Here is a 24,701-nt window from a genome sequence, read left to right as displayed (position 1 = left end):
TTTTATACTTGGCAAAGATGTTTAAAATATGAATTTCAAATCACTATTTCACTGAAGTCAGTTTGTCAAAATGTTCCACTAGTAGAAAGTGTGAAAATGTAATTTACAGAAAAATCAAGCAATATTGAGTCAGCGAGCAGGTTTCAAACCAAAATGTATTCTGCAAGATTCAAATGTACCATTTCATTATGATTCAGTTAATGTTAAGTGAGTTGTGCTAAGCAAAATACTCGTTAGATAGAATGAGGAAGTTCTTTGATGGAAAATTGGCAAAAAAACAACCATTACTATATTTCTGGAGTTTTCCCTCAAAGTTACAATGCAAGATAAAGAGAGCATATAATCTATGCCCAAAGTTCTTAAAGAGCCAATACTGTATTTTTTCACTATAATAGTGAATCGACTCTGCAGATTACAGCTGTGAAGCAAACAGATCTTATGAAGGCTCAAGGGAATTATGCAAAACAAAGTGATCTGTACAGAGGGACAGAGCAAGACCTGACGTTCATTCCTCAATCAGCACTGCCAACACATTAACTGATCACTCATCTCATTGCTGTTTGTAGAACCTGCGTACAAATTAGTCTCCACATTGTCGTTTTTACAAAATAGTGACTACATTTAAAATGTTATTTCTGGGCTGTAACTATTTTACACTACCATGGGGATGTGAAAGATGCTTTATTCATTCTTGTGCATATGTGTGCATCAGCAAGTGAGAATGGTGGATGTGATAGAACAGCATTATCTTTGAGCTTCAGAGAGGCCTTTAACTTCACCTTCACCTGTTCCTGCCATACTTTTATATGGAAGATTGACCATAAGTGTCATGGAAGTCATAGAGCTTTTGTCAAATTCATATCTATCTTCTTCTGTGATATTCCAAATTGTCATGCAAGCAGAGAGATCTTTGCATGTTGAAGGAGCGTATACATTAACAAATGTTTTAAACTGCATCTGTGTTAGCCAGCATCATGCAGAAAGATTATGTACTGATTATATGCTCACATTTTATTTTCATTTCATGTTTCTTCGTTGTGTTTCCTTTCACATCAGTTTTGCCTAGCACTTCTTTCCTTGTTGTAGCAAAGGTGAATAAATTAAAATTTAATTAATTAATTTTGAGTTGTTGGCATCCTGCAGTAGGCTAGGTGCAAGGTCAAAGCTAAATGTAACTGTGCTAATTACACAGATAAATTGATCCTGCAGTTTGGCAAAGTGACCTCAATGCATTACAGGCTAACTCGGACCATCCAACCACAAGGACAGATTTTGGCATAGATGCCAATATATCACAATATCATTTGTCCCAGTGAAGTTGGATCTCTCAGGTGGAACTTATTCTGTATGTAGATCTGACAGTTGCTGGAACTGATTATACTACAATTATATTTTTTGATCATAGTCTTACATTGAATCATATTCTGGTCGATGAGATATAGGCATTATGGGCATGCCTAGGATTTATTGTCCATTCCTAATTGCCCTTGTGAGCTGCATCTTTGATGTGCTTCAATCCTGGTGGTCTAGGTACACCCACAGTGCTGTTTGGGAGGGGGTTTCAGGATTTTGACCCAGTAACAGAAGGAGTGTTGACAACAGCAATATAGCTCCAAGTCAGGATGGTGTACAGCTTGGAGCAGAGCTTACAGGTGGTGACATTCCTATACATTTTGTTCTTCTGAGGTAGTTGAGATCAAGGATTTGGAAGATGCTATCGAAAGAGCCTTCACAAGTTGTTGCAGTGTATGTCATACATGGTATTCACTGCTGCCACTGTGCACCAGTGGTAGAGGGAGTGAATGTTTAAAGAGGTGGACAGGGTGCCAATCAAGCAGGTTGCTTTGTCTTGCATGATGTCTGAGTTCAAGGGTTTTTGGACATGCCCTGACCTGACAGAACCCAAACTGCGCTTCTTGGAGCAGGTTATTGCTGCTTGATAGTACTGTTGGTAACATCTTCCAATTTCTGATGATCAAGAATAGAATGCATGCATCTGATTTTGTGGCCAAGACATTGGGTAATTACCCACATGCCCAGGTATGCCAGTGGTGCAGCTGTACTGAAAAAGCTTGACTAGGGGTATGGTTAGTTCTAGATCACAAGTCATCAGCACTACAGCTTGGATACAGTCAGGACTATAGATTTATAGATAAATAAATCTAAGTTTGTAGAATTATTTTTGACTCATCTAGCACATGTTCTGCTTCAAGTTTAAAATGTGTAGAAAGTGCCTGCAGGATTATAAATTTACTATTTAAAAATGTTTTTATATTCTTTCACAGGACGTATATGTCACCAGCTAGGCCAGCATTTACTGCCCATCACTAATTGCCCTTGAGAAGGCAGTGGTGAGCTACCTTCTTGAACTGCTGCAGTCCATGTGGTGTAGGTACACCCACAGGGAACTCCAGGATTTTGACCCAGCGTGTGAAGGAATAGTTATATAGTTCCAAGTCAAGATGGTGTGTGGCATGGAGGGGAACTTGCAGATGGTGGTATCCCCATGCATCTGCTGCCCTTGTCCTTCTAGGTGGTAGAGGTTGCAGGTTTAGAAGGTGCATTCCAAGGAGCTTTGGTGAGTTTCTGCAGTGCATCTGCTACCACTATCAGCGGTAGAGGGAGTGAATGTTGAACATGGTGGGTGGAGTGCAAATTAAGCTGCTTTGTTTTGGATGTTGTCAAGCTTCTTGAGTGTTGGAATTGCACTCATCCAGGCAAGTGGAGAGTGAATACATATGTATTAATATTACCCTGCATTAAGCTAATTTGCCACATATATAATTATACATATTCAACTTCTTCCCTCCTCAAGCTTACCATGTGATATTTGGATTTGTAGGGAAGTGCCAGATTAGGGTCAAAAATGTGATTTAAGTGTAGGGTGGTAATATACTTAATACTTAAAAAACCTGTTGTTGGCTTGTTATATCCATCAATATTTTGGACTAAAAATTCCTTTGTGGGCACATGATTAATTTAGCCACAAGATGAACTACTACATTATAGTAGAGGATGCCATCTCATAGGAGAAAAATCTAGTTTCAAATTGAATGGATTCTTAGGCAAGTTGAGTAATCACACCCAGAATGTTTCCTTTTGTACCTGTGCTCTTTTATCATGTGCACATTTTATGCTCCCTGTTCCAACATGCATTATCTTACATGGATCTGCACAAAATATCCTATTGCCTTCTCAGACCATTTGCTTATTTAGGTCATGACTCCTTGAATGCTGACCACAATCTCAAATCAAACATTTTCATTATAAAAGCACCTTCCATGTAATTTACCAGCAGTACAATTCATGGAATCGCAAAATCCCATTCATCTCTTTCGCTGGCTGAAGAGACATGGACAAAACGTTAGTTAAGATCATGATAAATCCTAAAATAAAAATGTATTGCAAGGAGAATTTTAATCTGACACCAAAAACAAAATGCTGGAAAGACAGGTCTGAAAGCATCTGTGAAGAGAGAAATAAGTTGACGTTTCAAGTCTGTATGACCCTTCTTCATGGAAGATCTAGCATCTGCAGTATTTTGCTTTTATTGAATCTGTTCATGGGATGTGGGCATTGCTGCCCAGGCCAGCATTTATTACCCATGTAGGCCACCAGATTTCCTTCCCTAAAGGACATTAGTAAACCAGATGGGTTTTCACAATCAATGGTTTCATGGTTGTCATTAGATTTTTTAATTCCAGATTTTTATTGAATTCAAATTCCACTATTTGAACCTGGGTCCCCAGAGTATTCCCCTGGGTTTCTAGATTACTAGTCGAGTGACAATACCACTATGCCATTGCCTCCCCTTTTATTTGGTTCAATGTTTTGACACAAATGTCTCTAAGCATGTCAAAGGAGCAATAAACGTAATTACAACACTCTACCCAGAGGAAAAGAGGGTAACTTCCACTAAGCCCCTCGTTTGAGTCTCTCGCTACAAATTGTGACGGAAGGGGTTCAAAATCATTATAGACTTCTAAATATGCACTGTCCTCTGTCCAAAAAAAAACTTACCCATTTTGTGCGTTGACTGCATCAAATACTATTATAAACTGACTCAGTGGCACAGGATATTAAAAAAAAATTGCTGTTTCACCTCTGGTATTTGGTGGACCAGCAGTTAAATTAAATTAATTTTCTCTCTGTAACAGAAGAGAAAGATCTCAAGTGAAATGAGTTTGTATGTAGGTAGTCTCAATCCAATATCTAATAAATATTCTGAAACAAACATTGTCTTTTTGTCTCACAGCAGCACTGCAAAACCAGTGAAAGTGCAAAATTATTCTGTCATAGTTGGGTGTTAAGAGTGCAATTTAGTTTCAGCTTCATTATTCAATGTAATGGCAATTTTGAATTCCATCTGACTGTTAACCTACCTGACCTAGGCAAAGTTGACAAATGAATTTAAAGTGGAAATGCTCCATTAAGCAGCACCACAATTTTTCTTCTTAATGATCACACTTGCACAAAACAAATTTTACAAGTGTACATTCATCAACATTTAAAACAATTAAAACCAAAAAAAACCCAAGAAAACAATACTTGAGGTTAAAGTACTAGATATCATATTCATCTTCATATTAATTTGACCTTATCGAAGCTGCCACAACGTAATATTGCACAGAGTATATAGTACAGCTACTAAAGGCCACTAGTTCTGTGCATACCTGACCAAGGAGCCATATGGAAAATGGAGTAAGACTGCACCTCCCAGCTCCACCTTAAAACCATATGGGCTGCTGCCATTATTCCTCCTGCCCATTGTGACCACAACCAGTCCTTCTGCTAGCAACACTCCCATCCCGATCCCAGCCTCAATGGTCTTTTCTGGTCAGGAGTTCCTCATGAATGCTTGTGACTGCTACTATAGGTGCTTCCTCTTCTTGAATTCTCTGCCTGAAGGTAGGTCCAACCCAGAGAACCACAATATCCATCACAGGTAGGGCAAGGAAGCAGGTCCTGACTCCACCCCAGCTGGAACAGGGATTGAATTACGTGTTATTGGCACCAATCTGGTGCACACCAGCCATCCAGCCCCCAAGGACTCCAAGTTGCTGTAGCATCATACACTTGCATGCATGTTGTAGCCTGGAGCTATGGCTAGTGATCAGGTGCTCCAATTTTTTTCCATCAATGGCTGACCAGAAATCTCTCCTGCTCTTATCACCCACCATTGGCATATGTTGGAAGAATTCGCAGGTGGATACTCCTGTTTGGCCTCATCACAAACCCTTGGCCATTACATCCTTCAGTGGGACTTGAACCCAGAGCTTCTGGCTCAGAAGCAAGGATGGTACCCACTGTGCCATAAGACCTCCTCCACAGAAGCTTAGAGTGTCATTTAACCATTGCCACAGTTTCTAAGTGATTGAAATACAGGTAAGTATCTCAAAGGGCCTCCCAGATCTTATTAATACTATTAGATTCAATTTTCAGAAGATGAAATGACTATGAAGAGCAAGTGCCTTGGACTAGTAGTGTAGCAAAAAAAGAATGCACTCATGTGCTGCTTTCAAGATGAAAGCAGCATCATGTGTGTGTCCCATTAGTTTCTGATGTATGCATATATGCAGAAAGGAGTGAAGTTCAGTTGTGATGGAGGAAATGCCACCTGGGATTAAGGCAGCCCTCTGTCCAGTCACAGCAGCCACTGGCCTCACTTGCCCAGACATGTAGATACAGAACAGGAATGCCAATTCAGGATTAAATCATTACAGTTCACATACTTGCATCAAGGGAAAGTATCATGGCAAGATACTGGACATAAATGCCAAATCTATAGGTTTCCTAACTGTACTAAAGTAGTGCACTTTCCTCAAACAGTATTGTGGTAAAGCGGAGTGCTATATACTTTTAAGAGAATGTAGTTAGTTGACCATGTGACTGTACGCATAGATAAAAACAAAAAACTGCGGATGCTGGAAATCCAAAACAAAAACAGAATTACCTGGAAAAACTCAGCAGGTCTGGCAGCATCGGCGGAGAAGAATAAAGTTGGCGTTTCGAGTCCTCGTGACCCTTCAACAGAACTGAGTAAAATTAGGAGAGGGGTGAAATATAAGCTGGTTTAAGGTGGGGGGGGGGGTGGGTGGGTGTGGGGGGAGAGAAGCTCTTCTCTCTTCTCTCAATGTCAACTTTATTCTTCTCCGCCAATGCTGCCAGACCTGCTGACTTTTTCCAGGTAATTCTGTTTTTGTTATGTGACTGTTCTCGCTACACAGCAGGAGCTTCTTGGGTAACAGGTGGTGATTGAAGCAGCACACATGGTGTCAGTGCTCTTTTCTTAGTTCCAATAAACTACCAGTGTTTGTTCAGTTAATCAGTCTCTCTCTCTGTATTGCTTTAAGCACCAACTAACATGTTAATATCAAGGGGAGGGTTGCAGTTGATGGGTGGGGAATGGATTAAATGGTACAGGCTAGGTCAACAGCTTTTCTCCAATAATTAGTTGAGGAAATTGCTACTCATCCAGTACTAGATATTGGATCTACTGAATCTACTAAACAATCTCAATTTAGGAGACAGTGGAGAGGGTGAAGAGAGCTGTGGTGAGGTAGAGCTGGATGTCATCAGTGTACACATGGAACATGATGTTGTGTTTTCAGTTGGCGTCACAAAGAGATGGATGTGAAAACTGCTCAAGTGTCAGGCAATTATCAACTCCAACAAGACAGAATCTGATGATCTCCCCTTGACATTCAATGGCATTACCATTGCTGATTCCCCACTGTCAGAACCCTGGAGGTTACCACTGACCAGAAGCTGAACTAGACATATAAATCCTGTGTCTACAAGAGGAGGTCAGAAACTGGGAATTCTGCAGAATAACTCCGCTCCTGACTCCCCAAAGCCTGCCCACCATCTACAAAGCACAAATCAAGACTGCGATGGAATACTCTCCACTTGCCTGAATAAGCACAGCTCCAACAACATGCAAGAAGCTCGACATCATCCAGGACAAAGCAGCTTGCCACCCCATCCACCACCTTCAATGTTCATTCGCTCCACCACCAGTGCAACGAGCCAGCAGCATGCATCATCTACAAGATGCACTGCAGCAACTCATCAAGGTTCCTTCAACAGAACCTTCCAAATCCACAATCTCTACCACCTAAAAAGGACAAGTGCAGCAGATGCATGGGAACACTACCACCTGCAAATTCCCCTCCAAGCCACACACCACTCTGAATTAGAACAATGTCACTGTTCCTTCACAGTCACTGGGTCAAAATTCTGGAACTCCCTTCCTAACAGCACAGTGGGTGTCCTACATCACAGACTGCAGTGGTTCAAGACAGTGGCACTCCACCTTCTCAAGCACAATTAGGATTGGGCAATAAAAATACTGGCCTAGCCAGTGACAACGATGACCTGTGAAAGAGTGGGAAGACATGATTCTCTCGCTATGATTCCATATATTATGGTCAACATTCAAAGCCCTAGCTTAATACCCAAACTCTGTTCAAGTGTCATATCGGAAGTCAGGACCAGGAAGACTATTCCCTCACTCACCTCAATGGACAGATGAAGATAGACAAGTAATGTTTCTGACAGATCGATCTAAGGATAACTTTCCTACTGGGAAAATCCATGGCAGATTTCCAACAACCGCCTTTTGAACTAAAACAAATGGGAATGACTGCTAAAAAGAATTATAAGTTAAACAGTTTCCACTGAAAATGCAGTTTCCCTTTAACAAGTACAATGTCACATGCACTATGTGCTTAAAAGTGACACTGTGGGCAAGTTAAGATAACAGAGATAACTAAGGTAACCAAGCGATTTTGGACATCTCTTCTGGTGCATTTTTCTGCCTGACCATGGGGGTTGGATTTGGGCAACTGATATGACTGCAAAGGAACAAGAGTAAAAGGCAAGAGGGTGCAATTTATTCACCCATTTCTCTACAATTAGTATCTTCATTTTAAAGAAGGAAGTTAGTTAATAATTTTGGTCCTTGGACAATCATTGAAAAATATGTTTAGTTATTATGGTTTCTGATTCTTACTAAGAAGGGGATCATTCAAATAACAAGAAGCAAAAAGACCCGCACAATGCATAACATGGAATTTCCTGAATATCACATGCAGAAATATACAAGCATTTTGACAATGTTGCCTAGCAACAATGGCCAAAAAATTTCCTGCAGAACTATTTTAGCATGTGCTAGAGTATAACAAATAAACAGAGCATGAAGAAAATACTAAACATAAGCAGCCATCTTTCAAGTACCTCCAATTTTCAGTTTCTAACTTTCTTAATGCTATCAAGATAAAAGAAAAAAAGTGCATCAGGTTTTGATGGGCTCAAGATATTTCCATAAATTTACACACAAAGTGGGTGTAAATGCAAGAAATTATGCACTCTCTAAAAAGGAGAGAACTGCATCTGGAAGCTGACCCTATGTTTGTGGATGATGTTGCCAAAGGGCAGCATGTAAATGAAGTTTTGGAAGACTCCAAAGGTAATGGATGGGGACCAGAAGAAGCTATTGTTGGAGATACTATGCCTATAATTGGATAACTAAGTGTGGATGTTGTGTATTCACCAATTTGCTATATTGGATTTGCATCAGAGCATGGGATGACACTAGTTATAAATCTACAACAGCTTTATTTCCAGAACTTACATGATTTACACAGTGCCTCAGCCCAGATCTTTCTGGAACTTTCTGTACAGTGTCAGTTACTCAACTCTGACAGTACGTGATCAAATTCTGGCACTCACCACCTACATCAAAAATGGCTTTGAAAAGAACCTGAAGACAAGCTTAAGTGCTACTGGATCTCACAGCTGCCCAATATGCAGTGTGACACACTGACCTGCTCTTAAAGCTGTGATGGTACACACTGCTGCTACTGTCCTTCAGTGGTGGGAATGAATGTTCGTGGATGTGGTGCCAATCAAGCGGGCTGCTTTGTCCTGGATGGTTTCAAGCTTCTTGAGTGTTGTTGTATCTGCACTCATCCAGGCAAGTGGACCATCACACTCCTGATTTCTGCCTTGTAGATGGTGGACAGGCTTTGGGGAGTCAGGAAGTAAGTTACTCGTCGCACTATTCCTAGCCTCTGATGTGCTTTTGTAGCCGCAGTACTTATATGGCTAGTCCAGTTCAGTTTCTGGTCAATGGTAACCCCCAAGTTGTTGATAGTGGGGGATTCAGTGATGGTAATGCCATTGAACCTAAGGGGGCGATGGTTGGATTCTCTCTTGTTGGAGAAGGTCATTGCCTGACACTTGTGTGGCGCAAATGTTACTTGCCACTTGTCAGCCCAAGCCAGGATATTGTCCAGGTCTTCCTGCATTTGGACATGGACTGCTTCAGTATCTGAGGAGTATCAAATACTCAGTGGTGATGAGTATTGTGCATTCATCAGTGAATATCCCCACTGCTGACTTTAAGATGGAAGGAAGGTCATTGATGAAGCAGCTGAAGATGGTTGGGCCAACGACACTACCCTGAGGAACTCCTGCGGTGATGTCCTATAAACCAGCACCTACTTACAGTTTCATAAATTTGGCTAAGTGAATAGTACTCACAGCCTACAGTACTTACAAACTTTAAGATTCTCCTCAAAACAATTATGCTGATGGTGTTAACCCATAGATGTTAAATTAACACTTGATATGTGATTGCTACTTATTATTACATGGCTAAATGTTATCATGGAGCCCTCTGGTTAGCTTTATACTCTGAGTCTGAAACTAACTGACTTATTGTAACACAGCAACAATATAACTCCAGGTCGAGATAGCACAGAAAAAAATTCTCATAGCTACATTGTTTTAGGACTAAATTTTGCATAAACTGAGGACTCAACATTGGCAGCAATATTTGGGTGAGGTAGATACAAATAAACATGGACTCTGACAGCCCCACAGGATGTAATTGAATGGGCTGGCTTGAATCCTTCCTGAGAAGTCATTGATTTGTTCTAACCACTTTGAACGTGTGATTTTAGGAAAATAATACTTGTCCAGACAGCTATCAGGGACAAAATGACATTAATAGCTCTGCATTCAGACACAGAAACAACCTTTAGATGCACGTGGTATACAAGACTGGCTGTAGTCAGTTGTAGCCCTGTGATTAGCAAAGAACCATCTAATAAATAACACATGCTGAACAAAAATGATTTTTAGAGTAACAAAATAAGGCAAGTGCCTGACAACACCATTGGCCAAGACTTACGCTTCAAGAATTAATTTATTCAAGTAACAGGAGAAGGCATCCATGGTATCTAGCTGAACAAGATCTGGATCTTCCAATGGAGAAAATAGTAGGAAAAAAGGCAACAAATACGCATTTTACTTCAAAATGAAAATTCAATTAATGCTATGGACCATAAAATGCATTTTGAAATTCTGATCACTGATTCGATCTTAAAAGTTTAATTCAATTAATTTTTCACTTTTCTTACAAATTTGGCTATAGTCTTGACCCACTTGGAATACATTAATACATTTTCTGCGAAGAATTATGGGAAAATTCAACTGGCTCCATTGCAATATATGTCTATTGCATCCTTATTCATTCAATTTCATGCCCACATAAATTTTCATATGACAAAATCACCAACCTGAATTGAGACAGAGAAGATAGTCAACAGTGGGAATGGTTATACACGTGTGCACAAAACACTGAGAAGTAGATGACGACAAAGAGTATTATGATAAAAACAGATTTTGAAATCTCAGCAGTCGTTAGCAGTCCCTCAGAATCAAGGATGATGTCTGTCAGGCTTGGTGAGACTTCAGATGACTGAGGAGCCCAATTCTGGATCCACATCTTCTTCCGCAGTGGGGGCACATTGTTGCGCAGGGGAGTGGAAACTGCAACCCCGGGTTGGCTTCCTTCTCCTTCCTCTAATGCCACTGTTCCGCCTCACTGTCAAGTCACTGAGCCTCAGTGGCTTGCGCCATGGCACCATGGCGGTGCCATGACAAGCGGTTGGCAGCATTCTCCTCCCAATCAATGCTGTTAATGCCTCCATGCTTTAGGGTGACCTTGAGCATATCCAATACCTTTTCCTTTGGCCGCCCTTTGAGCGTTGGCCAATGGAGAGCTGTGAGAAGAGAACCTGCTGAGGGAGGTGCTCTTCAGGCATCTGGGCGCAATGGCCTGTCCAGCAGAGTTGGTTCTACAGGAGCAGGTCTTCGATGCTAGTAGATGCAGCTTGCATTGGTCTGATGGTCTTCCCATTTGATTCCTAGGATTTGACACAAGCATCGCTGATGAAAGCTCTCAAGGATCTTAAGTGGTGTCAATAGACAGTCCATGTTTCGCTGCAGTACAGGAGGGCGGTCAACACAACGGCCTTATAAGCCAGAACCTTTGTTGACTTGCAAAGGTCCCTGTATTCAAAGACACATGGTGTAGCTTGAAGAAGGCAGTGCTGGCACAATTGACTCTGTTGGACTTCATTGATCGTTGTACCTTGGGAGAGATATCTGCCGAGATAAGGGAAGAGCTGCACATACTCCAGAGCCACCCCATCTACATGGATGGCACAATACATACATGCCATCATAAAGAAGTTGCCATGGCTCAAATGATCTTATCTCAGTCTACCCAGGTTCTTATATTTTAAATAAAAGACAGAAAATGTTGGAATAAACTCAGCAGGTCGGACAACTCTGTTTCTATCTCCACAGATGCTGTCAGACCTGCTGAGTTTTTCCAGCATTTTCTGATTTTTAGATTTCCAGCATCTGCAGTATTTTTCTTCTTTCTTATATTTGAAGACCTGCACAGAACACAGTTGGGCAACAATAGTCAACTATAAGAAAAAAAGCATTTAGCTCCACAGAAGTAGCATTCAGTGGGCTACTGTACCTGCTGGTCCTCAAGAGATTCAGTAGGTGAATGGATTTTTTTAAAATCAAATTCATTTTCTGTATGATAATTGGCACAACACATCCATGAATGCTGTAAAACTGTTTAGCATAAAGCACAATACTCACGCATAAACAAACTAGGGCAATAACATTATTTCATGAGCACTCTTCAGAGCACATTGAACCAAATAATCTTCAGAGTGAGTCCACTGAGGGACCATCAATCAGAGTAACAACCCAGATGCAGGAAGTTTCTCTCAAATTAGACAAAGAAGCACAAGGCAGTGGTATTGAGGGTTTTGCAGAGGTGTGGGTTACTACATTCGAATTAGGAGCAGTAGTCCACTCGGTCACTCGAGCCTGCTCCCCCATTCAATAAGATCGTGGCTAATCTGATTGTAACCTCCACATTCCTGTCTACCCCCATTAACAAGGGGTGAAATGTTAATCAACAATCTAGCTAGCTCTGCCTTAAAAGTATTCAAAGGCCCTGCTTCCACTGCCTTTTGAGAAGAGTTCCAAAAACTCACGACCCTCAAAACATTTCTCATCTATCTTAAATGAGCGACCCCTGATTTTAGATTCTCCACAAGAGTAAACATTCTTTCCACAACCACTCTGTCAAGACCCCTCAGAATCTTAAAGGCCTTAATCAAGTCGCTCCAGTGGATACAATCCTAACCTGTCCAACCTTTCCTCACAAAACAACCCGTCCATTCCTGGTATTAATCTCGTAAACCATCTCTGAACTGCTTCTAACACATTTAGATATTTCCTTAAATAAGGAGACTATAAATATTGTACACAGTACTCCAGATGTGATCTCACCAGTGCCCTGTATAACTGAAGCATAACTTCTCTATTTTTATATTCAATTCCCCTCACAGTAAATGATAACATTCTATTAACTTTCCTAATTACTTGCTGTACCATGAAGATAGTACATGCAGTATACAGGTCCAAACTGCTATATGCTCTTCCAGCGTTCTCATGATATAGAACATAGTCTGTATTATTATCGACAGCATTCCTATTGCCACTGTTTTATTTCCTACTTAATATTACAGGATAAAAACACCAAACTCCTTACACTGCCATCAGTTTGGAACAAAATGGTGTGTGTGTTGTAACACCTTCTCTTCAAGAGATGTACAAAACCTTCCCTGTGATTTTCTGTATAAAATCTTCCCTCTCGTTTTCAGCATGCTTTTTCAAATAAATTCAAACCAGAATGGACCACTTCTTGGTCTCAATTTTTGCTACATATCATTTAACCATAAACACAGTAGAAGAGTTTCACGATTGCCAGAAATGGGAACAAGGATCCTTGAGGATCCACATTAAAGATTGGTCAATCCTGCTTCCAATTTACTTAAGAAAAAAACTGCTAAAAACCAGTGGTTTCACACAGATTTTAAAGGTCACTGCCCAAATTTCAGACAGATCAGAGAAATTGATGACAATAGACAATGGTAATTTTTTTTGATTGCATATGCCCAGTCTGGATTTGCACCCATGGGAAGCACGATAGAAAATGATGTACAATTTTCTATCAAGTAATGGAAAATCATGACCAATATGAGCACAGTCCATTACAATATTCTTCACTGTCTTCCCAGGTGAAGTTCTGTGGGTGAAGTGCACACATGGAAAATTTGCCTATGGTCTCAGCTACCTGGGTGATGCAATGTCCAAGGCAGCTGCTTGGCATTATGTAACATTGCACAAGTGGCTGAAGGTATATATATATATTTTTTAAAACGTAATCAGCCCAGTGATTTCTACTAGCATGCTGCCACCACCAACTACCACCCCCTTCGTTTCAATCATCAGGCAAATCAAAACCAGCACATAAGCAGAAAAGACCAAACAAATAAAATTGCATTGTTACTTTTGCCTTAAAGTCAAAAGTAATATCGCTCAGAAAAGGAAGTGTTGATTTTGGAAAAATGAACTGAAAATACCCAGTTCTTAAAACAAGATTAAAGTAAAGCAACAGTTCAATGGTTGAGAGTAATCCATTACAGAAAGCATAAACAGCAAGATCAGATCTCCTGCCTGTCCCTCTGGCTGCCTTGGATCATAAACCCAGCCTTCTACAGCTTGCTGTTCATTGAATTATATGGCGGGACCTTTGTTCATTGTTGCATTGCGCAGTATGCAGTCCACTGCAGAATTTTCACACCTTCCCCAAATGGTCCTGGTCTTATAAGTGTTACATTAGCACCCAAAAATGTTAGCTCAATTAGGAACCTGGTTTACACATATTAAACTATTGCTTGGATATAGCAATTGTACATAAAGGTGTCATCAGTCATAGTTGCACATTATAGCACTTATTTACAAGAAGCCTGTTTCCCAGCTTTCTGCTTCTTCAATGTAGTGTGTCATATTTGACTGGTTTATTCACTTATGGCAATATTGGGATAATATTTTGATCTTCATTAGCAAAATTAACTCCAAGCTGGTTCTTCAATTCATAGCCCAATTCTAACCATCATTCTTACCTGGGCAATTTTGCATGCATGCCTCAATTGGCTTACCATAAATCTTAAAATCAAACTTTATAGGGTTATGTTATGAACATTTTAATATAGAAGAATTAGAACAGTAGAAAAAAAGGTCTGTACTACATTTGACTAGCCTTGTTCCATTGTTTACTAGTGGCCACATTTTTCATTACGATGAACACACCAAGAAATAGAATCCAAAATGACCATACTATTGTTATTTAGAGCTCACTAAATATTTGACCTTAGATTTGGGATCCATTCTTATTTGTTTCTCTTTATGTTTATTTTTACATTTGTTTAAATGGTGGCTGTTACCAGCAAAAAGGAATGGATTGGAGCATCAATTGAGCCTAAAGTTAACCAAATTGGTTTACAAACTGTTAACTACTGGATGTTACTTTCAGATGTCTTCAATGACAGAAGCCCTAATTTTAAACCATGCCTACCTAGTATAAATATCGAACAGGAAAATAAAATGGCAGTTGGACAATGTCTCCTCTGTATTCGTTACCAATGCGTGCACACCCATCACGATTTTAACCCAATGGATTTGGGTCATGCACAAAGCATCCACTGCAGGTACTTTAATCTAAAGTCAGATGCAATTTTAATGATGAATCGCAAATTGTGCCAGAGCAGCCAGGAAAATTTGGTGGCAAACAAGATTAGAGCCAGATCAGGCCTTGGTAAGTAAAGCTGTTTCATTGTGGATGAGGGGGAAGCAAGAGTTTAATATAAATTCTCTCACGGGTATGGGCATCACTGGTTAAGGCAGCATTTATTGCCTATGCCCAATTGCCTGAGGTGGTGGTGGTGAGCTGCCTTCTTGAAGCACTACAGTCCATGTGGTGTAGATACATGGTGCTGTTAGGTAGGGAGTTCCAGGATTTTGACCCAGTGACAGTAAAGGAATGGCATTATAGTTCCAAGTTAGGATGGTGAGTGGCTTGGAAGGGAACTTGCAGGTAGTGGTGTTCCCATGCATCTGCTGCCCTTGTCCTCCTAGGTGGTAGAGGTCACAGGTATGGAAGGTGCTGTTGAAGGAGCCTTGGCGAGTTGCTGCAGTGTGCATTAGCACCTGATTCACCAATCAGGCAGGCTGCTTCATCCTGGATGGTATCGAGCTGAGTGTGCTGTTGGAGCTGCCTTCATCCAGGCAAGTGGAGAGCATATCATCACACTTTTGTGCCTTGTAAATGCTGGACAGGCTTAGGGAGCCAGGAGGCAAGTTACTCACCACAGAATTCCCAGCCTCTGACCTGCTCTTGTATTGATATGGCTAGTCCAGTTCAGTTTCTGGTCAATGGTAGCCCCCAGGATATTAATAGTGGGAAATTCCGTGATGGTAATGCCATTGAATGTCATAGGGTCATAGGGAGATGGTCGGGTTCTCTCTTGTTGGAAATGGTCATTGCCTGACACTTGTGGCACTAATATTACTTGCCACTCATCAGCCCAAACCTGAATGTTGCTCCTCCTGGTCCCATAAAAAAAACCTTGGGCCTCGTGCTCTAATTTCTTCCTCCCAGTCCATGAACCTGTCCTCTACCCAACCCCAATTGACTTGCCTGACTGCTCTCTCAGACCCTCAACAGCAGTCTCCTGCCACCTAAAATGAGAGACTACCAAAAACATATTTCCATTGTCATCAAGCTATGCAAAAAAATTGACATAAAAAAACAGGGATAGAGTAATTAAACAAATTCTGAAACATAAGGCACCGTCACATTAAAATATTTTACTTGCTACTCAAAACCAGGCCAAGAAAGTAATAGAAAATCTGATCTGATGCCTCTATTATTGCTTCTCCTAGGCCAGCTGCTTAGTAGTTTTCAAAAGTAGTCAGGGTGATTCATTCTCTGATTTTTCATCCTTCCCTGTGGGGAAAGCACCTGGCTCCCTTCCTGACACAAATGAAAATCAGGAATTCAACATGTAGGGAACTGCATGCATGAATGAGCATTCAATTAATCTGTGGTTTAGTACACCAAAACATGTCCATTTTAAAAGCATAAAGTTTGAATTTAATTTCATGTTTAACATTAATATGTACAATGCATAACCCAAAACATGAAATGCCAATTTTATACAGTAAGCTCCACCTATAGCAGATGCAATTTGCCTAGACAATTTGGTGAAACTGAACAAACCTCATCTGGTCAAGCCAAGTTAGCTAGCCCATATACAAGATTCACTGGTTCGTCAGTCCATTCAAACAAGTCAGCCAATTTGTTTTGTACATTTATTAAAGTGTGTGATTGGTACCTTGTGTATGGAAAGACTTTATCCTAGTTTCCATGATCCAACCAAATTATGCAACTGTGTGACCTGACTTGGGTAACCTAACTCAAAGATATTCTGCCAAACCAGTTTCTGCTGATTTTCTAACCCATCATACCACCTTGGGTCCTATGATCTAGCCTGACTCTACAGATCTGATTGAATGGAAATAACTCTAGATTTATTGAATTTTTAATGGTTGGCTTTAACAGAAAAGTGCAAATCTTACATGTATATTGTGCCTTTCACAATTATAGGATGTCCCAAAGCATTTTATAGCCAATCAAGTACTTTTTTGAAGTAGTCAGTTGTAATTCCAACTCCAAACCGTATGTACTAGATCACTTTTATTGTGAAGTTTACAATCCATCAGATCTGTGCTTATAAGTTATGCATCTTGCATTGTACAGAGTATGTACATGAACTATGTACTGTAAGCCACCAGCTTTTCCTCCAACAACAAAACAGCTGTGTATTTGTTTTCATCTATAGACAGAGCCAGCTGTAACCACAGAAACTCATTTACGATAGGTTTAAATATTCTGGGTATCAACAATACAAACAATTCTTACTGCACAACATAAGACAAAAAGACATACAAAGAAGTTTGAAAGACTTTCCACCAAGGCCACTTCTGAAAAACCATTGCACACATGCACTGTTACTGCAATTTCAACAAATAATGCCAATTGATGCCAGTGAGCAGAATGTGATGAAAATGGTCCTAAATATTCTGGGGTGCCTCTTCATACTACTTTCCATGGTGCAATAAAAACACTGCGCTGGACTAAGTCTCCACCATGTAATGTTATAAACATAGTTAAAATAATTCTGGGTTTGATAGGTGGGTCAAGACTAACACGCATCTCAATTTCAGTGACCCACATCAATGCTCCCTCTGGAGGCCCTAATTGTTCCTGGATCAGCTGTCTCTTTGACCTCCTCTTGCATGCTATATGGCACAGTTTCCCAATCATGTGGTGGCATCATTTGCCTTTGTGCTCTGATAAAAATTGTAAAATAGTCGAAAGCTATTCTCCATTTGAAGCAGAATAAGTTCTTTCAGATTTGATCTTGTTTAGAATATCATTGGTTTATTCATGTTAACAATAATTGCACCAGATACACCATGTATCCTCCTCTGGTGGGGTTGGCCATTTTTAAATGGCCCCATTACACTTATTGACCTCCTAGGAACACTTCCCCTGGCTTTACCCAAGTAGCTGGGTTTTTTTTTTCCCTGATTGATACTCCTTTGCTTCAATGAAATATTTGACTAGGGTTTTTAAGGCCTCCATGAGATGGTGCAGAATCCTCATAGCAACCGCATCTTCTGCTCATCCATAGTTAACACATTTAATTCTGAAAATTCTTGTCTTCTTAAACAGTAGAGAGGACACGAGGCAACATATCCAAAGATCCAACATATCCAAAGACAGCCATATCTGGAGGAGCAAGATTGTAAATTATTCATCTCTGCCCTAAAACTACACCTTGCTTCTTAAAGATGGTACCTATATGTAATATACATAAACTGCATAAGCGGAACATGTGCTAATTTATTCCTCTGTACTGTCTGATTGTAATTGTTCAGCAGCTTGCTATATTTTGCTTCAAAAACAAGCTACAAAACATTGCTTCAAAATTATATTCAATATTTATACAGCCCATGAAGGAAACCTATATACCTGCGTGTGACTGTTGTTTGCAATCAGTGTTCCTCCACTCATGGAGGAACTTAATTGTACTTAATTTCTTTGACAGCACCCTCACCACATTTATACTCTTAATAAATGGCAAGTTAAGCCATGAACCTAGCAATTTAATTTCAGGTTCCCTCCCCCCCAACAAAATATTATTGATAAAATGCTAACAAATTACATTAATGTTTTTGAAAACTGGTGCTTGTGAAGTTTCAACATTCCTTTTTTTTAGTTACTCGCAAGGCCACTTGTTTTATAGAACTTGCACCTTTAAGGTGTAGATTATGATGGATAATTCTGACATCAGGATCCTTAAAAAGATCTAATATGCCTAAATATACCAAGCATTCGCCAATCGTTCATTTTGTCCTCGTCATTACTGTGATTCAGTTAAAGCAGAACTGAAAGTTGTGTTTTTTCAGGATAGGAAAAGTCAAACAGTAAATGCAACAAATACACAATAGGCTAAACAGTATCTATAAAAAGAGAAAAGTTGGGTTACCAGTTCTGATGAATGATCACACACAATGTCATAACCTTTTATCTTTACAGATGCTGAGTGACTCCATTGTGTATTGTCCAAATTTTCTGTTCTAATTTCAAATTCAGTTTTTATTTGTGCAATAAAGTTGTCACGTTAAATGCTCCCATTTATTGTAAAAATAAAAAAAACCATATGAGGATCAACCTTGTATTCATTATTTGCTCAGATCTATCTGCATCACTCCTCGGGCAATCAATGGCCACAGCTACTCTGTTCCTATTTTTTTCTCATGGTGCCCTGTAATACCCTATCAACAGGATATAGTTTCTTTTTCCTATATATAAAAAACGAGAATTGGTCAAGTTGACTGGTAGCAGAAGACCCTGCTCCTGTTGGGAGGAAGTCAAACGAGCAAGTCAGGTTTGGGTGGTGGTAAGGCCTGAAAACATCATAGTCCTATTAACTTCCTGTATTTCTGTCCACAATGCTTGAAGGTAGGAATTTGACCAAAATGTGTGCTGTAGATGCTGCCTGTTTCAAAAGCAAAGTTCCATTAGTATTCAAGTGGGTGGAATTGGGGCAAGAATGGACAAGACATTTTCTATTTTAAAGCTCAACTTCAGTTTCTGATATCTTACTCTACAGTTCACACTTTAGTGACTATTTGATATGTAAAACTGTATTAACATAGTTACATAAATCAGATACTATAATGTAAATCATTTTACATCTGTGAACACTTAATATTTGGACAATGCTTCGCATAAATGGGTTGGGTATTTCCAGTCACTGCACACAACTGGGTCTGTTTTTGGTACATTGACTGTAATGTGGCAGATGGTCACCACAGAAGTGTGTCAAAGGCATTACATAAATGCAAACTGTTGCTAGTTTTCAAAACATTATAATGTGTTACTGGTCTATTGTTGCAACAGTATGCATGGTTATTAAGTGCTGCCCTATATTTGCCATAATATTTTACCTTTCTGCCTGCACACCGGGGCCTAAAGGTTGACCTCAAAATGTACGTAGCTTAATATTGTAGGTCTAAGTTGTAGCCGGGGGCCAGCTGGCCTTTGGAGAATCCAATCCTTCATAAGAATCGTCTGGGCGCTGGTGGATGTTCTGGCTGGACAACGAAACGTTTGTTCAGAACGAAGGAAAGGTGCAGAATTGGGGAACCTTCACCTGCTGCAATATTGTTGAAATTCGCCTGGCAGGGGGAAGGGAATGAGGAAGGGGATCAGGAGGTTGCGAAACAGCAGCACGTGGCAAAAGAGTCAGCACTGAAAGAGGTGGGAAAAGTAGGACATGGCCATGTTCAGCAGGATAGTTCGAGTTTCGTGTCTTTGTAGAATTTGAGCGCCCCCTATTTGCCTACCAATATTTTAAAAATCTAAATTCTTACTTGATGGCACCTCTTGTCGAATGTAGAGCCGATATAGCACATATGATTCACCTTAGACCAAACGTGTATTTTAAATTTTCTTCCAGCCTTTTCTCTGGGTCATTTTTTTCCCCAAAAGATTGCTTCAAACTGAGGAAGAACATTAACCCCGGCTACATGTACTGAATAATATTACTGAAGGACCAGGCGGCGTGTTTTCTGTCGGGGTTCAGGAACAGGAAAATATCAAGAGGCCGGTGCAAACACAACATTCCCTCCCCAGTCTCGAAATGGGCGCCGGTTCCAGGAGGTGACGAGAACATTAAAATAAAAAGTTAACTTCCGACTTTAATCCTCAGAGCCCAGCCCTTCTACATAAACTCACCCCTAGTGCAGCACAGCCTCAGTATAGCGACCCAGTTTACTCCAAAACGTTTTAGACTTGAAAGGAATCTAATTAATCGCTACCTCTTAAAACACGTTATCGTTGATGGGATTATTTTAGAAAAACTATCCCATAAATAAATTAACTCTCCCGCCCATCAGAAAGAGCAGCAAGAAAATTGTTTTCTTCTTGAGTTACAGAGTTGAAGATTTTTATAAATGTACTGGACTACCATTGACTTTTTTTTTGCTCTAGAATAGGTGGCGACATTGGTTTGAACATATTGCTCCTCGAACTGTACAGCGGAAGAATTTATTGCCGATCCTAAAAGGAAGTACTCACAACTTAAGTCGGTGAATTGAAGTATTGTGCTGAGGAGTGGTATTGGCCTGTCTGTCCATCCACCACATCGCTCAGATAGTTCATGTAGTGGAGTTCGTTGCTGGCCAGCATAAAACGAAGCGGAGGCGATTGAATGCTGAGTAAGGGTGTATCACTGTAGCTGAAGGGAAACGATCCTCATTTGGAGTTTATTAATTTAGTGCAAATGGAGACAATTAGAAGTGAAATATGCCAGGGATAGGTGCGGGTTTGCTCGTTTGGCTACTCTTATTATATGGGAGTGGGTGAGAAAGTTTCCCTCAGTGTTACCGACCCACTGCTGCACACATTAAAAGCGTGAAACCGTGACTGCATAGGGGCTCTTGTCATTTGACTGCATATTTGCATTTAAAGATGTAATTGTCTTCAAAGTACGAAAACCGAAACTCGTGTTTGTCTGATATCAGCCTCTAATGTTCAAAGAACTATGCCGATTTCTCCGAGTTCAATTTGTTTCGGAGCCAGTAATTAAAGATGAGAATCTTCAGTAGGAGTCGTTGCTATAGAACCTAAAGATGAGCTGCGTGGGAATAGTTTCAGTACAGCATTAGGAAGTGCGGTACAGATAAGACTTCTAGATTTCATGACTGCCTGATGAAGCTTGAAGAGATAATAGCTACTGAGTGAGATGTGCTCAAATACAACAACAAAAAGTTTAGAAAATGAGTGAATCGGGTATTGTAGGATGGAGACTCCATCTTTAAGTAGTCTGCCAAATGACTTGCTGCAGCTTTCAAATCCAATGCCAAAAATAATTCAAGTGAAATACATTGTGTTTTGTTGGCTCACTCACACTCTCTAGGACGGCCTGAATAGCCTGTATCTGACTACTGTTTTTTTCTCCCAAGTTGCCCGCAAAAACGCTAAAATATGTATTTCGCTTATCAATGTATAGCGTTTAACTTGGCGTCTTTCCCGGAGAGGAGGAGTACAGCATTATTTCTAAGAAACACTTTAATCCAGAAACGATGTCGATTTGATATCCCACGGAGCACTGTGCATTCAAACGTAAACATTCTTTATGGCTCCACATTTTTTATTACATTTGCATTCACGCCAATGAGTGGCGGAAAGCACAAACTAGAGTGGTTTCAAATAAAGGTGATAGTGAATAATGTGCGTAATTTAGGTTAGTAGCAGAGTCATGTAGCCGAATGAGTGGTGGTAGTCGGGGATGAGTGTGAACAGTGGATGCCCCTTTTTTTTAACCCCAGCTAACTGGGATTCTGTACCAAAAACGAATGTGACCATCCGCACTGTACTTCAAAGTGGGCATGTTTCTGAAAATATGGCGTAATATTTTGAATTATGACAACTAATACACAAATACAGCCACGGCTTCTGCCGTTGACTGCAAACTTTACGACAATCTTAACAAAATGCAAGCTCGAGCTATATGTATATACAGCACAATATCTGCAGTAACTTAGAGAGAATCGAGAGGAGGGGGGGGGGGTGGCGCGGACTGCAATACAGTGAAATCTCACATGTATCCGGCTGGGTGTATGCACTTAACAGCAAAAAAGCACGGGAGTTTATGTAAGAGGTGTGAGGAAATCTTACCAAAACCTTCTGAAATGATCTGCTGGTCCTGATGTCAGTAAATGACACCTTTGATCATTACAGCGCCCACTCAGCGAAAATGCCACCGCTTCTCCTCCAATCTCACCTCTTAAAGAGCGAAAAAAGCCCCTTCCCAGACGCGCCAAATTCACCGCCAGGATAATACTTCCATATGCACTTGCATTCCCTCTGAGATCACAGCTTCATTTGTCCTGGAAGTACCCAGTTTCCTTGCAGCAGACGTGAGCCAAGTGTTGGAAAAGAAAAGGGGACTGTGAGACAGTGCAAGACTAGAGAGAGAAGTCCGCAAGCTCTATGACAGGGCGTCGCGACGGCAGGAGGGGACGTGCATTTTCATTTTCAACCATCCCATGGTTTAAGTGCACGCTCCACGAGCAGATAATGGAAGCGAATAAAAGATGTATCTACACACGCACGCTACAAAAACAGATTCAGGATTTTGCGCTCCCACCGCTCTGAGGATGCACCGAGCTCCCGCGGTGCAACAATCTCTCCCAGGTCCTAGTGCCCGCCGACGCGCCACCGCACAACAATCATCCCAAATTTCAGTGAAATAAACGCATGGTGGACGCCCAATATAAAAGTGGCCATTAATTGCCGATGCCGTCCTGGACCGTATGGCGCAAAAGGGAAGCCTACATGTTAAAGGTACCAATGTGCAGAACTCAGGTTCAATGTTTCAGTGCTTCCAGTTATTGCATAGATTTGTCCTGACTGCCGCCCAATGGAGACTCTGGAGACCAATGACGCTGTACAGATACACTGAATCGGATCCTCATCGGAGGAATCACACCGAGCTTTGGACGGAGGATCTTTCGCTATATATCAAATGCACTTCAATCCTTTGACCGGATTTGCTTTTAACACTTTTTTTTTAAAATCCATAATTCCTCCCATCGTTATCTCCCTCTTACAGCGAGTTCGCTACAGTGTGGAGCCCTTAACAAAGTTTTCCCCACTGCTGTGGATGAACCAAGAGGCCGCTATAGACCGAAAATAAATGCGATCAGAATTTCGATGAAGTGGCATTCACGAGATGAAAGAGCTCTCAGTGGGGAAATCCGTTCTGTTTACAGACTCTGCTACAGAGACACAGTCTGTGAAGGGAAGGGGACTCGTCAATATCTGCCACTCAGTGTTCATATTACAGGAGGTAAATGTGAAGCAGATTAAAGCCAATGTTCTTTTCAAACGGTGTCAGAGTCAACTGCTACGTATATTTTACACTGTATGAGGCGGGTGCAATGACACTTAATATTCAAAATTCACAAGGCGTGTGCTAAACTGACTCAGTGGGGAGGTGATATTAAAACATTATGGTGCATTCAATGAGACACGGAAACAAACACATTCAATTGTTGTCATTTTATTTTCATGAACACAAGGTGTACCTATATCCATATGAATAAAGCCATTGATGAATGCCATTGATTGTATCACAGTTGCAATCTGGATTTTGTTGTTTTGCGGTTCCAACGCAAAAATAAGTGTTGTCATTCTCCCACCCAGTATAGGCAGCGTGCCAAGTAAAGTCACTTACTGAGCGACAGCAGGAGAGGAGCGGCAGGAATTACAATCCATACCTGGCGACCTTTTCAACTGCAATGAACCACGCGCAATCGATTCGTTTTAATTTTACTTTTGATCAACTTTAACCCGTAGTGAAATGTTTTATTTTTTTTTAAAGGACATAACTTAGATAAGGCTTTCCCTGTCAATCAGATGGCCTTCAGCCAACATCCTCTTTCAAGGCAGAGATAATTAAGCAAACTAAGTGATAATGGAAGTCAAACGATGGACGAATGACACTAATGGTAGCATGTGAGATCGAAAGCCCTTCGATTAAGGACTCACTACCGTGAAAGAGTGATGGTGTAACAGGATGTGAAATCATCGTCGGCCTTCAATTCAGAATATTTGACAGGATTAAAGCATCGGTATTTTAAATGTGTGGCATTGAAGAGCAAATCCCAGTCTACGCATGAATAATTTCTTTCTTGGTTCCGAAAAAAAGGAGAAATATTTGGTGTCACTCCTATGCTACATATAAGAATAGTACCATTGGATGAGAAACAAATAGAATAATCCTTGAATTTAGCATGACACCCGCACACTGTTACTCTGCAAAAATGCCAAACAT

General features: G+C 40.5%; 1 protein-coding gene across 3 annotated transcripts in view; it reads right to left on the bottom strand.

The window, feature by feature from the left end:
- Positions 1–23,153, bottom strand: part of il1rapl1b (interleukin 1 receptor accessory protein-like 1b) — a 1,487,064-nt gene extending 1,463,911 nt beyond the window's left edge. For 2 of the 3 annotated variants that reach the window (XM_078559845.1, XM_078559847.1), the window contains exon 1: positions 22,541–23,153. The gene's annotated coding sequence lies outside the window, so the exon portion shown is untranslated. The remainder of the gene's footprint in view (positions 1–22,540) is intronic. The other variant, XM_078559846.1, reaches the window with a different exon arrangement.
- Between the last annotated feature and the right edge of the window lie 1,548 nt (positions 23,154–24,701).

The sequence above is a fragment of the Cetorhinus maximus genome, chromosome 16 (assembly GCF_964194155.1).
Source record: "Cetorhinus maximus chromosome 16, sCetMax3.hap1.1, whole genome shotgun sequence".
Classification (NCBI taxonomy): domain Eukaryota; kingdom Metazoa; phylum Chordata; class Chondrichthyes; order Lamniformes; family Cetorhinidae; genus Cetorhinus; species Cetorhinus maximus.
Note: the sequence above shows the minus strand (reverse complement) of the source record. Positions and strands in the feature narration are given on the sequence as shown.